A 15459-nucleotide genomic window follows, 5' to 3' on the forward strand; every position below is an offset into this window, starting at 1 on the left:
TTATCTCATTCTAGCAAATAGCTTTGTCCCTACTTACGTAAGTAAAACTTACAAGTGTAATCCTGGCCAAATTGTCAGTAAATAAGAACAAAAAAACTAAAGTCAAACAAACAAACGGAGCCGCCACGTCTGTAATTTCAAATTTGCTGTACAAAAAAGTGCCAATTTTTGCGGGGAAGGGGAACGTTAAATGTATACGTAACGTCAAAATAGCCATGTCAGATAGACGTCAGTCCATACATTGTGAATGACCATTGGCCGACTATTTTCGAAATTTCGACAGAGGGGAATGCCTGTTAATGGCTACTCCATATCCTCCTAATTTTTTTTGGGTGCTAGTACTAGTGTAAAGGTACCTCCACACTCGTGCGCGAATCGCGGCGTAAAGCCGCGAACGCGAGTGTGGAGTCTAGTTCGCTAATCAGCGAAATCGACTCCACACTCGCGTTCGCGGCTTCGCGCCGCGTAGTCTGGAGCGACAAGATAAAGATATATAGTTGGTCAAACCAATATCTACCAGCCAGGAAAATTATACTCAACCCTTTCTTTTGGGGGCTAGTACTAGTGTAAGACAAAGATAGTATGATTCTGTCTGTCATGTTCGAAATGAGACAGTCCTTTGACAAACTACTGTCATTTCAAACATAGACAGAGAGAAGAGTCATACTATCTTTGTCTTACACTAGTACTAGCACCGAAAAGAAAGGGATGAGTATAGTTTTTTTTGTTCTTATTTACTGACAATTTGGTTTGACCAACTATAGTATGATTATCTCTGTCTATGTTTAAAATGACACAGTGTTTTGACAAACTATATGTACTTATGAATATTTTACCCGGCTCTAAACACGCTTCCTTAAAAAAAAAGTGCTTTTACCTCTCCGACCGAAAACCATATTGAGTACTTGGACCACAGAATAAGTAATTTGGACAAACAATAACAGCGCTTTCTCTGCTACTCCTACGGAAAGATACATAAGACTATACCGTTCGGTCATTTCCCCCACCCCTCATGACCGATCCAGTTATACTAGATTCATGACTTGGAATGACTGCTATTTTCTGTATAACCTTAGGGCAGCATAGGATTTTTTCTCTTTCACTCTTATACATTTCGGTATTTCGCCATCGCCTCCGACCTATGATGCCACCCGGTCGGTGATAAGGACAAAGCATGGCACTATTTTCTCTTTCCTCTTATAGGAATCGCAATAAGACTATCTTTCTCTATCAAAGAGTGTCAGGCCATAACCACTCGTCTATTTATTTTTGGTTACAAAAACTTTCGCAAAGCAAGATGTTAGAGTTAGACCAAGAAAAGTCTGCAGCGCTCGATAAGTAGTTTTTCAAAATCAGCATGTGACAACACCACAGAAAATGGATTCATCATTTTCATCAATTATTTTTGTAATGAACATCAATTATTTTTAATTAATAAGGAAAACATATCTCGGTTTTGCCAATAAAAAAAGACTTTAAATACTATAATTAAAATATTTTCAAAAAATCCGCCTTGTATTATCGGTTTCCGCCCTTTTTTCCTCAAGTCAACCATGAATGAATAGAAAGCACGTTATGTTGGTATCACTGTCCATTTTTTTTATCTTAAATGAAAATTACTTCATTCGCTACTCGACAAGAGATGGCGCTGTCAACTCAATATGAATTAGAAGTTTGCTTTGTAAGTGATAAGTGATAACAACATTTTACCTATATTGATCAAGCTATATTGATTATACTTATATAATCTTCTACAAAAAACTCGTTCTCTTGAATAATCTGTTTGCTGTGCCCTACTGGGTGTCATCTTGTACACAATTCTATGTTAACCGGTGTGGACTAAAGAGTATATTTTGTATTAATCTGGTAAGTAGGTATGGTTTGTCAAAGAACTGTCTCATTTTGAACATAGAGAGAATCATACTATCTTTGTCTTACACTAGTACTAGCACCCAAAAGAAAAGGATGAGTAGTTTTTTTGTTCTGATTTACTGACAATTTGGTTTGACCAACTATATGTGTTTTACATTATATCAAAACCTAAAAATCATTTCATAGTGCATCGACCTTTCATTTAAATAAGTAATAAGAACACAAGAGACGGGAAAAACCTGTCTTATAATTAGTATCTTGAATTCACCATATGGTCCTCCAAGACAATTTCTGAGAAATATGTAATCCCAGTCCAACTGCAGAACCCAGAACCAGCAAGTTATTACCTGGGCTATTAATATAACAAAATAAAATAGACCCTAAAGATACTATAGTTCTGTATAAAAGCAATACCCATATAGACTGAGTTTTGCTTGTACGACGATAGTATGCGTAGTCCGTTAATGTTGCCAGTATTGAAATAAAATACATACACATGTCACAATCGGAATAGGACAAACTGCGAACAGTGATGAAATTTAGTATATATGTTAATTAAAGGTCCCTTTACTCTGGATTTACGCAATCTATGGAAATATGGTGTAAGGCAACATTAAAGCTTATTAAATTACTATATGGATCAAAATGATTATAAATAAATAATTGAATTGAATTGAGTTAAATTCTGCACAAAAAAGTCCTGTATACCTTTGCGGAAAAAATAAATCTTCTTGTAGAAAATACTTGCTGAATCCAGATTGAGCGCTTATACTTTTCCAGAGGACATTCTCTTGATATGAAACTTGAATGAATATGAATTCCACTTATGACCATACATTTGTACATGTTCTACCATCTACCCCAATATCATCATTTTACTCCAAGAGATTTCGCAGTTTGTCCTAGAGATGGGCCGAATATTCGCTAATTATTCGGTATTCGGCAGATTTTTCAAAATTCGTATTCAGCCTAATAGTTCGGCTTGCAATGCCGAATATTTACTTAATAAACATTTTTTTTAAGGGCGTCCGCTAACTGACGCGGGTGCAATTCGCGATCAGAGGGCCTACCACGAAGACCAAAGTACGCAAATTGCGGGCATCTTTCTCTTTTACTACAATTACTTTACACTTTGGATGACAGAGAAAGATGCCCGCAATTTGCGAACTTCGGTGTTCACGGTAGGCCCTCAGGTATGAGACGGTTCCGTTTCTTCTACAAAAAAATCCCAGTCGGTTGGAAGGGGAAGGAACAAAAACACGTGATGAGTGCAGACGCAGACTACGGACCTGTATGAACTTGTTTGCATCTTTTTAGGCAGTTCTAGCCCAATCGAATATTCGGCCGAATATTCGGTTCGGTATGAGCTGTACCGAATATTCGGCAGTCCTTATTCGGCCCATCTTAGTTTGTCCTATTGCATTACCACTTTATAACTTCATTAGCGAAAAGGATCCATCCTCTAAAATTTGCCATTTAAATAAATAATAAATAAATAAAAAGCTTTTATTTCAGGCATATGCCCATACTGCATACAAAATTAAAACTTCCTACTTAAAAACTAACTGACACTGTAAAGGGGTGCAAAACAAATGAATGACTTTTCATGTTGACAGAAAGTTCAAATTCTATTGACAGTTTTTTGTGGATTGGATCCTTTTCCCTAAATGGCGTCCATTTCTTTTCGTCACCATTACCTTTATTCCAATACTTCGCGAAATATTAATTTACTGGCAACACTTCACACGCGCACGAGCAGCGATTGAAGCCTTCACGCACACAAGCCGAAGTAAACACGTGCACTATAGGCACTATAGCAATAGCATAGACAGAGACACAGACAGTCGATTAGTGGACGGGTCTGAGGCAGGTATCGCGCGGCGCCTTGTCTTACCGGTCAAACGACAACGATCGAACGAAACGCCTCCATAATAACGAGCAATAATAGTATTGTATACGTAAATAAACCATGGTTATGATACTTTAAGAACTTACAGTGTCGTGTGTGTTACAATTAAGCAGGTACGTACGTCTATTTTGTAGTAAATATCTCAAGTGCATGCATAGCGGTATCACAAAACCAGAATTCTGGTTTGGTTTGGATGCAGTCGCCAAAACTATGCAGTTTGATTATTAGTTTTAACTGCGTACCTATGAATATTATTTAATTTTATTTCTATAAGAGGTTAGAAAACTACTTTGGAATTATCCGTCGATGTGAAAAGGTGTGAGTAGTATTTTGGTTTGAACTTTATGTGCCTACGTTTCAAACAGGTTGTGTTGTAGAGGTGAACTTTCTTTGACTCTATCCATTAATATTTAGTTTTAGTTTATAAAATGAGGTTCACATTTGCGTTCATAATGTACAGACACCTAACTAAGTACCTTACATTGTTACTAGCAATAGTAGCAATAATTGGTGCATTCATTATTAACCATTAAAAGTTAATAACCTGATATCAATTTGTTGTAACTCGTTATAATATCATATTACGGATTTGCATTTGATGCTATGATTTTATGTGTTTTAATAATAGCACGTCATCAAATCCAGTTGAACTATGTCCCGGCAGGTAGGCTTATTTAATATTCACGAGACTCGTTCATACAGTTATTTAGTTGACATTAAATATATTAAACCAGGTCACTCACGTTTAATAAAGTCGATGATTGCTCGACATGTTTCGCTCCATAACGACTTTATAAACGTGAATACCCCGATTAATATATTTTTCACATCACCAATTTGAAAAAGGGGTTTTTCACCTCAGCCTACTTTTCGTCACTCCCTGGAGACTATTCTGTGTAATTCGAAATACATTTTAACCTTTAATATGTTCTCACTACTGAGGTGAAAAATTATGTGTGCAACACGAGAGCAAAGTTATTTTACATCTCGTGTTTTTGAGTCCCTCGCTACGCTCTACCTTAGAATCTTTCGCTTTCTCGGGACTCAAAATAAACACTCGCAAGAAAAACCACCTTTCCTCTCTTGTTGCACAAATAACTATTTCTATCGTGCTAGGAGGGATCAGTGGCACTTTTCTTCACTGTTAGGAGGGATCAAAGTAACACTTTTCTGTTCTAGGACACTATTTTTAAAAACAATTGCAATTTTTTTTTTAACTTAAATAATATTTTTAAACATCATAATTACCTCATAGGTGATTTGAAAAGCAGTATGTGTCACATGGTAACAAAATTATTTTCATCATGGGCGTAACACACTTGAATCCCTCACTACGCTCAGGATTCTACTTTAGAATCCCTCGTTACTCTCGGGATTCTATTATAGAATCCTTCGCTTCGTTTAGAATTCAATATACGCCCTCGCCGTAAATATGTAATTTTGCTCCCTTGTAACACAATCTAATCAATTTCATCACACTCGCTCAGTAAATGTGGAATTGCACGCAGGCTTAGCGGGAACTATAGAAAAAGCGTTTTCCCTAGGGAGTTATGAAGTTTCTAGTATTATAAATAACAATTTTTAACCGCCTTTAATTTGTCTTTATACTTGATTTTTGTATCGCAAAACATTGTGTGTAATGTAACTCGCGGCGTTTAATATTGCAAACTCGAGTTTATAAATCGCTCCGGCAAGCCGTCGCGATTTAACTATACTCTCGTTTGCAATGTTTAACTTACGCCCCATGTTGCACAATGTGCTATAATAGGTATGTCAGTGCCTCGCGGAAGTTTTGTTATTTAGATAAGTCAAGTAGCTACTTGGAATTCGGGGAAGTATAAGTCGCACGATGAACTCAAGACTTGAATGACAACTTTTTCAAAAATGAAATCTAAAAGTCAAACCTACAAATAAAATTAACTTTAAGCGCAATCTGGAATATTTTATAATTATATCAATTATATATACATAGTACCTTGTTTGTTTATTCAAGTTTATTGTGTAAAGAAATTGCTGCCCGCTGTACTGTGCAGGTCAAAGTGCAACGAAATCAGGCTTCGGCGCTTCGGCTGTCGAAGTAAATACATATAAATATTGGGTAAAGTTCACCAAAATTAGATTGGTAAATATGTACCTAGTTAGGTACTACGTCGGCACTACGTCGGTATGAACGAAATGCTGTATTCCTTCTGGCATAGTTCCCACTATTCGAATCAATACTGCATTCTGTCTGACCCTTCCTACATAGGTGAATAGGTAGGAGGAATCGTTATAAATCTCCCTAGCAACTGTTTGATAGAGCACCTGTAGTGTTCGAGAGGGTTAGCATTGTTGAGGCTCGGGACGGGACTACTCGAGAGCCCCGCGAGCCCCGCGACATTTCGATTTTCGACCTGTAAAATCTTCAGCCATAAAACTGTCTTTTAACTTTAAAGGGCTGTTACTGAGACTAAAATACATATTTACATATTAGATAGGTAAGTGGACACTCATCTTGATCCCGACGTGAACTCAAAAATCTTGTCATTTTATAAATAGAAAAGTATTCACTTTTTTTAATTTGACTTGTTGTCGACAAGTACCAAATTTTCCCAAAAAAAATTAAGTCAATAAGCATGGTATTTGTACAAACATTGATAAGATAAGCTTTTGTTCTGTTGGATACCGAACAGGTACATTTTAGGGCTGGGTTCCTTATCACTTTAACGGATGCATGACAATGTCCTTATAAAAACAGCCTAAAAAAATCTATTGTCCCATCTAGGTGGGACCTTGTTCTCTCATTTATGTAATAGGTACCTATATATACCTATTATGCATAACGGCATATTATTTAGTGTCAGACCGAAACCGGCTTTTTGCCGAAATCGAAGGTCTTGCTTGGAAGGTTTGGTTTTGGTCTAGTTTCGACCGAAACCGAACCTTCGGCCTAAACATGATTTTTATGCCGAAACCGAACCAGGCCGGACACTTAATATTCTTCTGTAGGTACAAATACCACTACTTTCCCCCCCTATCCTATAAAGTAAGCAATAAGCTAGTGTATTTATCTGCACCTTAAGTAACAAGTAATAATATGCGATGCGACCACCTCAGAGTAAAATTAAATGGCCACAATAAAAGCTTGTGATAGGATCTCAGATGGGTGATGGGTGGGCTATGTATACTATTTAAATATCTGTGACACATAGAACCTATTTATTTTCGCTTTTGAACACCTACACGAAGTTCATGGACATCAACATTATTGATACAGACCACATTTACAGTTTTATCGGCGAAGTTATTGATTCAATTACATTAAAAAAAAAAACATTTAATTACATTTGGTAGCTCTGCTACGAGTACATCTTCTGTTTGATTAAGTTAAGTACCTACTTCCAAATTATGACAAATTCTTCTAGCAATCTCATCATTCTCATCCTTCCACCAGTAGCCGCTGAAGTAGGTAGGTAGGTAGAAACCACACGTTTCGGGGTAACTGGATATTCAGACGGGTCTCTATTGTTTCCCATAAAGTTTTAAGTCATAATGTATTGTTTGTCCGCATTTTCGTTAGTCATAATTTGTTTTTTCTCAGAAACGCGTCTTTTCAGGATTGCCATAAAACAAACCTAACCTAACCTATCTAATAGGATAACCTTACGAAAATCCTGAAAAGTTAACGGTTTCAGAATTATGACTAACTAGCGACCCGCCGCGGCTTCGCACGGGTTACCCTTAACAAATTATACACCTAAGCCTTCCTTCAGAATCACTCTATTGATAAGTGAAAACTGCATGAAAATCCGTTCAGTAGTTTTGGAGTTTATCGCGAACATAAAGACAGACGCGGCGGGGCACTTTGTTTTATAAGTTGTTATAGATGATAATCTGACAATCATTATATTATGTTATGACTCTGCAGTGCTATCGCTTCAGTAATGCAGCTGCAGTCGACATATGAATGTCATCTTAATGCATTGTGTTGGATTGTCTATAGTAAATTAACCCTTTTTTTTTTTTTTTAACGTTGGGTAAATGCGTTTACGCATGCCACCTGGTCCGGGGGAACCAGGAGGGATGACGGACTAACCAGAGGACTACCGTCTAAAACCACCAACGAGTGCCGAATCCGCCTTAGATGGGGTGCCGCAGGGTCGCTAAAAGCATTCGACCGCAAGCAGAAATAGTAAATTAACCCTGATGGCTTCTCATTATTCAAAATGATAGTACAATTTTAGTTTTTTGTATACAAGAAACAATCACCACGCACATGTTAATTACTGTATGTGTCTAATATGCTCTACTGCAGCGGTCGGCAACCTTTTAGCAGCCAAGGGCCACATAGTATTTAACGAAATTGACGCGGGCCGCACTTTGTTAATATTTATGACTTTGTCACGTATTGTCGTTTGTCAATATCACATACCAAATAGCCATAATCCAGGGAGGCTCGCGGGCCGCAAGTGAGAGGTTTGGGCTGCCTGTTGCCGACCGCTGCTCTACTTAACTGGATCGGCAATTAAATAACTCTGTCGAGCAAATCTGTTCGTTCATTATAAAATATTGGTGGGAGCTTGAAACGTGATCTTGCTACCTCGTCATTAATTACTGTCCAAGAAAATGTTTCTAAGTAAATACGTTCGAATACCTATCAGAAGCTTTCACTTGTTACGGGTAAAAGTGGCAATTCAAAACTTTGAGGATTGTTTCATTTCAGTAAAGATAAATAGGTACCTAGAAGTTCTAAAAAAACGCGTTTTCTCCAGCCTACTTATAAAATCACTTTTCAAGTATCACCTAGCCAGAAATTATGTTACATCTATAGGTAACTAGACATTTCACGATTTTGCCGTATCAGTCGAAAGACGTCCACCACTCTAGCCAAGATCTCCCACAAGGGCTTCCACATAAATCATAAAGTATTTATTTGCAAGAACACAATGACCTGATGTGCGCTGCCCTCATCTAACAGTTTTCTTTCTTCCTTGTTGAGGACCTTCCATTTTCTTTTTCGTGCTGGGTATGAGAGATGGAAATTGGAATACAGATTTAACACACGTTGAAATTAGCACAAACATTGAAGAAAAAGAAGTGTCAGTTTCAAAAGCTATTCCAATACTAGAGAACCATTATTGTAGATACCTATAGCTGTGTTTAAATGTGAGGTTTACCGTTGTTTTAAACATCAAATATTGTTATTACAGTAACTCGGGGGTTCCCAAACTGTGCGCCGCGGCGCCCTGGGGCGCCGTAGACAGTAGAGAGAGGCGCCGTGAGGCAATCCTCCTCACCATGACAACCTATCTATGTATTTCGAATAGCCTAGCTAGGTTAGGGCACAGAATAAGTAATAGTACCTATTATTATCATAATTAAGGCGACTGGCACTTGCAAGTGTGCCGCGGACTACGACAATTTTTGAATTTCGAGCGCTCGATTTCGTCACTCGAAAATCTGTGGAAAACTTCGAAACGCTATTTTTGAAATACAAGCGATAGAAATTGGGAATCTAGTGGTATTGACTAGTAGTAGGGGTTGGTCTGTGAGTAGGGCTAAGATGGTCGGCTCTTTATCATTTGTCTAACAAATATGTAAGTGCGAAAGTGACGCATGGCAACCATGATACCCCTGATGAACGAAATAGGTACACGAAATCGAGCGGTCAAAATTTAAAAATCGGCCCCATGATTTTACCGTTGCTATACTATATTCATCGACCCACCGTAAATGTGTTGCTAATAGTTCCACACTCAATTTTCTAGATTTGCTTTTTGTTTCTCGTCTTGTGTATATAGAATGTGCAAAAAGTAGTGCTTCGATTCTGATAGCTAAGGTTAGCACGAAAAAATCGCTTTACAATAATTACAATTTGTCTATCTGTAGGTACTTTGCTTAATGTACATTCATGCATGTTGTGGGTAAGCGTACAATAAAGGATGATTAGTCTTGATCTGAAACTGGTGTTTGATTTTTAAATGTCAAACATGCCTGACAGTTACTAATGTAGTCCTCTACATGTGCATTTATATTTGGCCAGAACATACTCTCCCTAATACGCAACTTACATTTATCTAAGCCTAAGTGCCCTATGTGCACGCGCCTTAACATTTCGTTTCGCATTGCAACTGGAATGACAATTCTATCGCCTCTCCATAACATGCCATATGCTAACGTAAGTTCGTCGCGGTAACCCCAATAAGGCCTAACTTGAATGTCAACCTCATGTTTATGTGTTGGCCACCCATCCTTAACATACCTGACTACTGTTTGTATTTCCACGTCATTTTGCGTAGCAACTTGTATTTTTACAAAATGCGTGTCCAGTAACGGGTTACTCACCGCGATGGCACAAACTTGTGCTTGCAAATCTAGCTGATCTCGCGGCACTTCAGCTGGACCGCACACCGTCGGTTCTACAGCGCGTGACAACGTATCTGCCATATACAAATATTTTCCCGGCTTATAAACTAACTTGAACGTGTACGGCTGTAAACGAAGCAACATTCGCTGTAATCTAGCTGGAGCGGTTGCTATGGGCTTGCAAATTATACTGACCAAGGGCTTATGGTCCGTTTCTATTACTATGTCACCCCTACCATATATATACGTATAAAATTTTTCACACGCGTAAACCACGGCCAAAAGCTCTTTCTCAATTTGAGCGTAAGCTTGCTCAGCTTTTGTAAGCGATCGCGAAGCGTAACAAACTGGTAATTCATTTTGCATAAGACAAGATCCTAATCCATTTTTAGACGAATCTACTGAAATTACCACGGGCTTATTGAGATCATAAAACTGTAACACTGGAGCTTTTGTCAAACAATCTTTTAAGTCATCAAACGCTTTTTGGTGGTGCTCTGTCCAATGCCAATCGGTATCCTTACGTAACAACTCTCTCAATACAAAATTCCTATCCGATAAGTTTGGTATGAAATTTCCTACGTAATTAATCATTCCCAAAAATCTCTCTAAATCTTTTGTGTTTTCTGGTAGTGGCATATTTTTTATGGCAGAGGTACGTGAGCTATCTGGATATATACCTTTTGCACTAATTCTATGACCTAAATATTTAATTTCTGTTAAACCAAATTTGCATTTATCTTTATTTAACTTTAAATTTATTTCCCTGCACCTGTTCAAAACCCTTTTCAGCCGGTCGTCGTGCTCTTCTTTTGTACGGCCGTGGATAAGTAAATCATCTATGAACAGGCACACTCCGGGAATGTCATCAAAATTTTCAAACATTTTCTTGTGAAAAACCTCTGAAGCGGACGTAATTCCGAACGGTAACCTTAAAAACTTATACCTCCCGAAACATGTGTTAAATGTGCAAAGATCCGTACTTTCTTTGTGCAAACGCAACTGCCAAAATCCCTGTTTTGCGTCCAACGTACTATAATATTTAGATCCCAATAAATTTACAGTAATTTCATCCAAGGTCGGCAGCTTGAAATGTTCCCTTTTAATGGCCTGATTTAAGTCACGTGGGTCTAAACAAAGCCGTAAGTCGCCGTTAGACTTTCGCGCTACGGTCATACTGTTAACCCAGTCGGTAGGGCCTTCCACTTTTGCAATTATGCCCTCATCTACCATATTATCTAATTTTTCCTTGATACTATCTTTTAAGGCTACCGGCATCTTTCTCGGGGCGTGAACTACGGGTCTAATACTACTATCAATTTCTATCTTGCACTCGCCAGGCATACACCCTAACCCCTCAAAAACGTCGTTGTACTCGCGAAATATATAATCGTAATCCTGTGTGATACTGATGTCCTTTATTAACTTGACTACCTTAAGTTCACAACACGAATCGCGGCCTAACACCGGTGCGACATAGGACGGTACATCCGCTATCACGAACTCCAGTATATAAAAGTTATTTTTATACTGCACTTTTAAATGACACGTGCCTAGTACAATGATATCATTATCCGAGTAGCTCTTATACTTTATACCCGTATTAGTTAAATCTTGTTCTACTAAACCAATTTGGCTTAAATATCTTATAGGTGAACGTTGGGTGAATGGTACCATTGTGTCATTGCGCGGTATACGCTCGTATCTTGTAAAAATATGTGGTGGTGGCACTTTGATAAGAAATAGACGACATCTTATTAAAGATTCTGATCAGCGCCCGGCAGCACAAGACACTTCAGTGTGCCCCCTGCCTTACGATGATATCGGTATCTGCAGTGATAACGCGGTGACGTCATCGAGCGTGGCAGCCGCCGCCGCGCCGCGCACCATCCGCACCGGGTTTGATTCTCGTGACATGGTCGCGCACCCCGGTCCCGGTCCATCCAGTTTACTATCTGCTCCCACCAATAATAATAGCAATAATGATAACCATGTTACTCGCTCCGGCAGGGAGGTGATCGTTCCTGATCGGTGGGGTTCGTGGGGCTGGTAAACAGTTTGGAATGGTAATGTATCTTAAGATGTACGAGATGACCTATAATAGATAGACCTATAATAAAAACATACCATCATTATGAACCTATAATATGTTCTATAATGATCAATGTCATCTGTTATCTATATAATAATGTTTCTAAATAAAATGTGTTTTATTGTAAGTTATTTTAATGATTATGTCATGATAATGTAATGAATTATTATTTTTATAAATGTTACATACCTAATAATAATGTTCAGTGTCTGGATTAAAACTACATTGTCTCACGAATCAACGTTTTATCTGGATAAAATATGGTTTGTCATTATAACACTGTTACATGAATATGTATAGACAAGAAAATCATTTACTTAGCATGCATTTTGTTTGTCTTTTTTTTAAATTTACTTAACAGTAAGCATTTGTTTATTACATTTTACACCTAATGTAATTTTTTTTTTTTTCCCTCAATACATATAAACAAAACAACAGCTGTGTACTACACATAGAACGCCATACTTGGTCATACTTAGTCACAAGTTAAATGTAACTGAGTGTTTTTTTTTTGTGTATTTTTTTTGAAAAGAGGAGATTGTAGGTACTTTGCTTAATGTACATTCATGCATGTTGTGGGTAAGCGTACAATAAAGGATGATTAGTCTTGATCTGAAACTGGTGTTTGATTGTCGATTCCCAAGTACATTAACGCTATCCGTTATTAATTAATTAAATTCAATAAATAAATAATATAAAACTGCGGCAGGAAATGGAATATGTCACTGATAATTTATACTTACATTTATAATTACATTATAGGTACAGTACAGGTACAGGTACACTAGAGTTAGACCAAGATATGTCTGCAACGATTTTGATAGCACTCGCAGTGCAAGTGTTATTTTAAACGTCAACCTTCTATGAAATTATTACTTATAAATTCCGCCACCTTCTTAAATAGGATACTTTAATCCTTCCTTATCATATTTTAATTCCCAGCTTCACATTACGAATACCTTTCCACTAATCATTTGAATACAGAATCGCTTTGTTATTCGCCGCTTATTGATATCTCATACAGAGGTATATATCGGATGACGTGTCAATGTCAACCGCAAGAAATTAGTCACACTCCGTGAGACGGCGTTTGAATTCTATTGTTATTTTACAGAAAATGCTGAATAAAACAGGACAGGACGGGTACCTATTATAACGGTGTAGGTGTACCTATACGCAGGGAAGATTGGGAGGAATAACAAAATTACTATATCCAACTACATAGTACAGTAGAATCCGTTTATTATGACTCCGCTTATACTGACCAACCGCTTACTGTGACGTAATTACTGTGCGAAGTTTAGTGTTCATATAAAATTCTTTGTAACAAAGTCGGAACCTTTAAATCCTATTTTCATCATGAAATTATGTCCAGTTATACTGACACCTTCGCGGGTTTTCGTGGCCGTCCCCACGTCTTTCCCTGCGAGAACGTTAGGTGCGTGCGTGGCGTGTAGTTGTTTCAGTTTTGATTCTCAGTGACAAGTTGATAATTGGTACAAGGTTAATAAAACTCATCTCTCACAAAGGAATTTGGAAAAATTCACAAAAATAATAAGTTAATCAACTATGCTTTATATGACATCCGCTTAGTATGACGTGTTTGTCACTTCCCTTCGATGTCATTATAATATATATGCGGATTCTACTGTACTCATATAAAACAAAGTCGCTCCGTCTGTCTGTATTCTGTAAATTCGCTTAAATCTTTTACGAGTAAACTACGCAACGGATTTGAATGCGGTTTTCATTAATAAGGTAAGGGCCGCTAATCACAAATAATTTCGCACATTGACCCGCTTATTCCTATCTCTATCGCACGCGCATACCTAATTATATTTTTGTCCTGCTCGTAGTGTCATTGACGGCCGGCATCTTGGACGTCTTTTAATTAAATTAAGAGGATACGGGAGCTGAGGTTTACATATTTTAGGTGAATATATCCGTCTCGCTAACGGAAGCGGCCCCGGCGATGCAACGCCAGGTTAGGCGATAAATCCTGCGTAAAAATCTAAAAAAAAACGAGGTTTCGTTCTTACTCGACTATTTCCTCCTCCGAAACTTATTAAATTATCTGTGTGCTTTGCTTTTTAGGCTAATTGATGTCAGTTTTGAATACCGTAATATACTTCTCTTTGCGGCCTAGTAAATTAGGCCGTTTTTGCGAATATTTGTAGTGATCTAGGGCCTTAAAAAACAAAAATATCGAAAAAAGCAAAACAGAAAGATATTATATGTTGCCTACCGTCAAGTGACGGTCGCGGTCTTCTGTCTCGGTCGCTTGTCTCTGTCGCGGCGCGAACCTCCACCTTAAGTCACAAGGCACCATTAAAACGTAACGAATCGTGCTTCGTGCGTTAAGATTCAGTTTAACGAAGACATTTCGAAAGCGATAATCCTGCCTGATTATCTTAGTTTGGCACAAGTAATGTTTGTGAATGTATTGAAAGTGAGAAAGCAAGGTTAGCGGTGTTGGCGAATGTAAAGCAAAGAAATGTGGATAATACAACGATTAAATTTTGAATACAATTTGAAAATGTCATCACAGTAGAGCATTATGAATGGACAATAATATTAGCACAGATCTATTTACTTAATAGTAGTAGTAATAGCACCAACCCAAGCAACAAAAACTGACTCAAAAACTCAGTGGAATTTGTGCTCATCGCACAAAAACTATAGGCAAAGAGAATAGATAGTATAGAGGGTTTTGTAGTCACAGTAAGTTTACTGCCATCTATCGACACATATCACAAACCACACGTCAGTAAACATCACGTAAACATGTAAATATAATAAGTTGTATTAGTAACCTGTGAAAAGCACTGTTATATCAAATTTGATTTTTTTTAGAACGCCATATAAATTTGACCCATGTTCCTTCACTGATATACTGAGTACAGGCCAAAGGTGTGGCGCCGTCTATTCTTTTTCTTGATATTCTGAGGCACGCTTTTTACTTAGACTTTATTTATCTTATACGGAGTTACATTTATAGACTATCGGCTAAACAAGCCGTTAATTGTTTATTTGGGTGCGCAGTGGGGGGATGGGGGGGACTAACTGCTCATTGTGTACAACACATTTGAACTCGATCCGACTACTTAGTGGCATCGCGCACGCGTCGCACCTGCTACCATCACTTCCTCATACCTAGCCAACGGGACTGATAGCATAGAATAGTACATTTCGATGCTAGTGCGGAAAACATGTCATTACTGACATATCCGCACGTGTATCG

The 15459-nt window shown here is 37.9% G+C and overlaps 1 protein-coding gene across 2 annotated transcripts in view; it reads left to right on the forward strand.

The window, feature by feature from the left end:
• The first annotated feature begins 3716 nt into the window (after positions 1-3716).
• Positions 3717-15459, forward strand: part of LOC134743602 (uncharacterized) — a 137455-nt gene continuing 125712 nt past the window's right edge. For both annotated transcript variants that reach the window (XR_010128032.1, XM_063677162.1), the window contains exon 1: positions 3717-3894. The gene's annotated coding sequence lies outside the window, so the exon portion shown is untranslated. The remainder of the gene's footprint in view (positions 3895-15459) is intronic.

This window comes from Cydia strobilella, chromosome 8 (assembly GCF_947568885.1).
Source record: "Cydia strobilella chromosome 8, ilCydStro3.1, whole genome shotgun sequence".
Classification (NCBI taxonomy): Eukaryota; Metazoa; Arthropoda; class Insecta; order Lepidoptera; family Tortricidae; genus Cydia; species Cydia strobilella.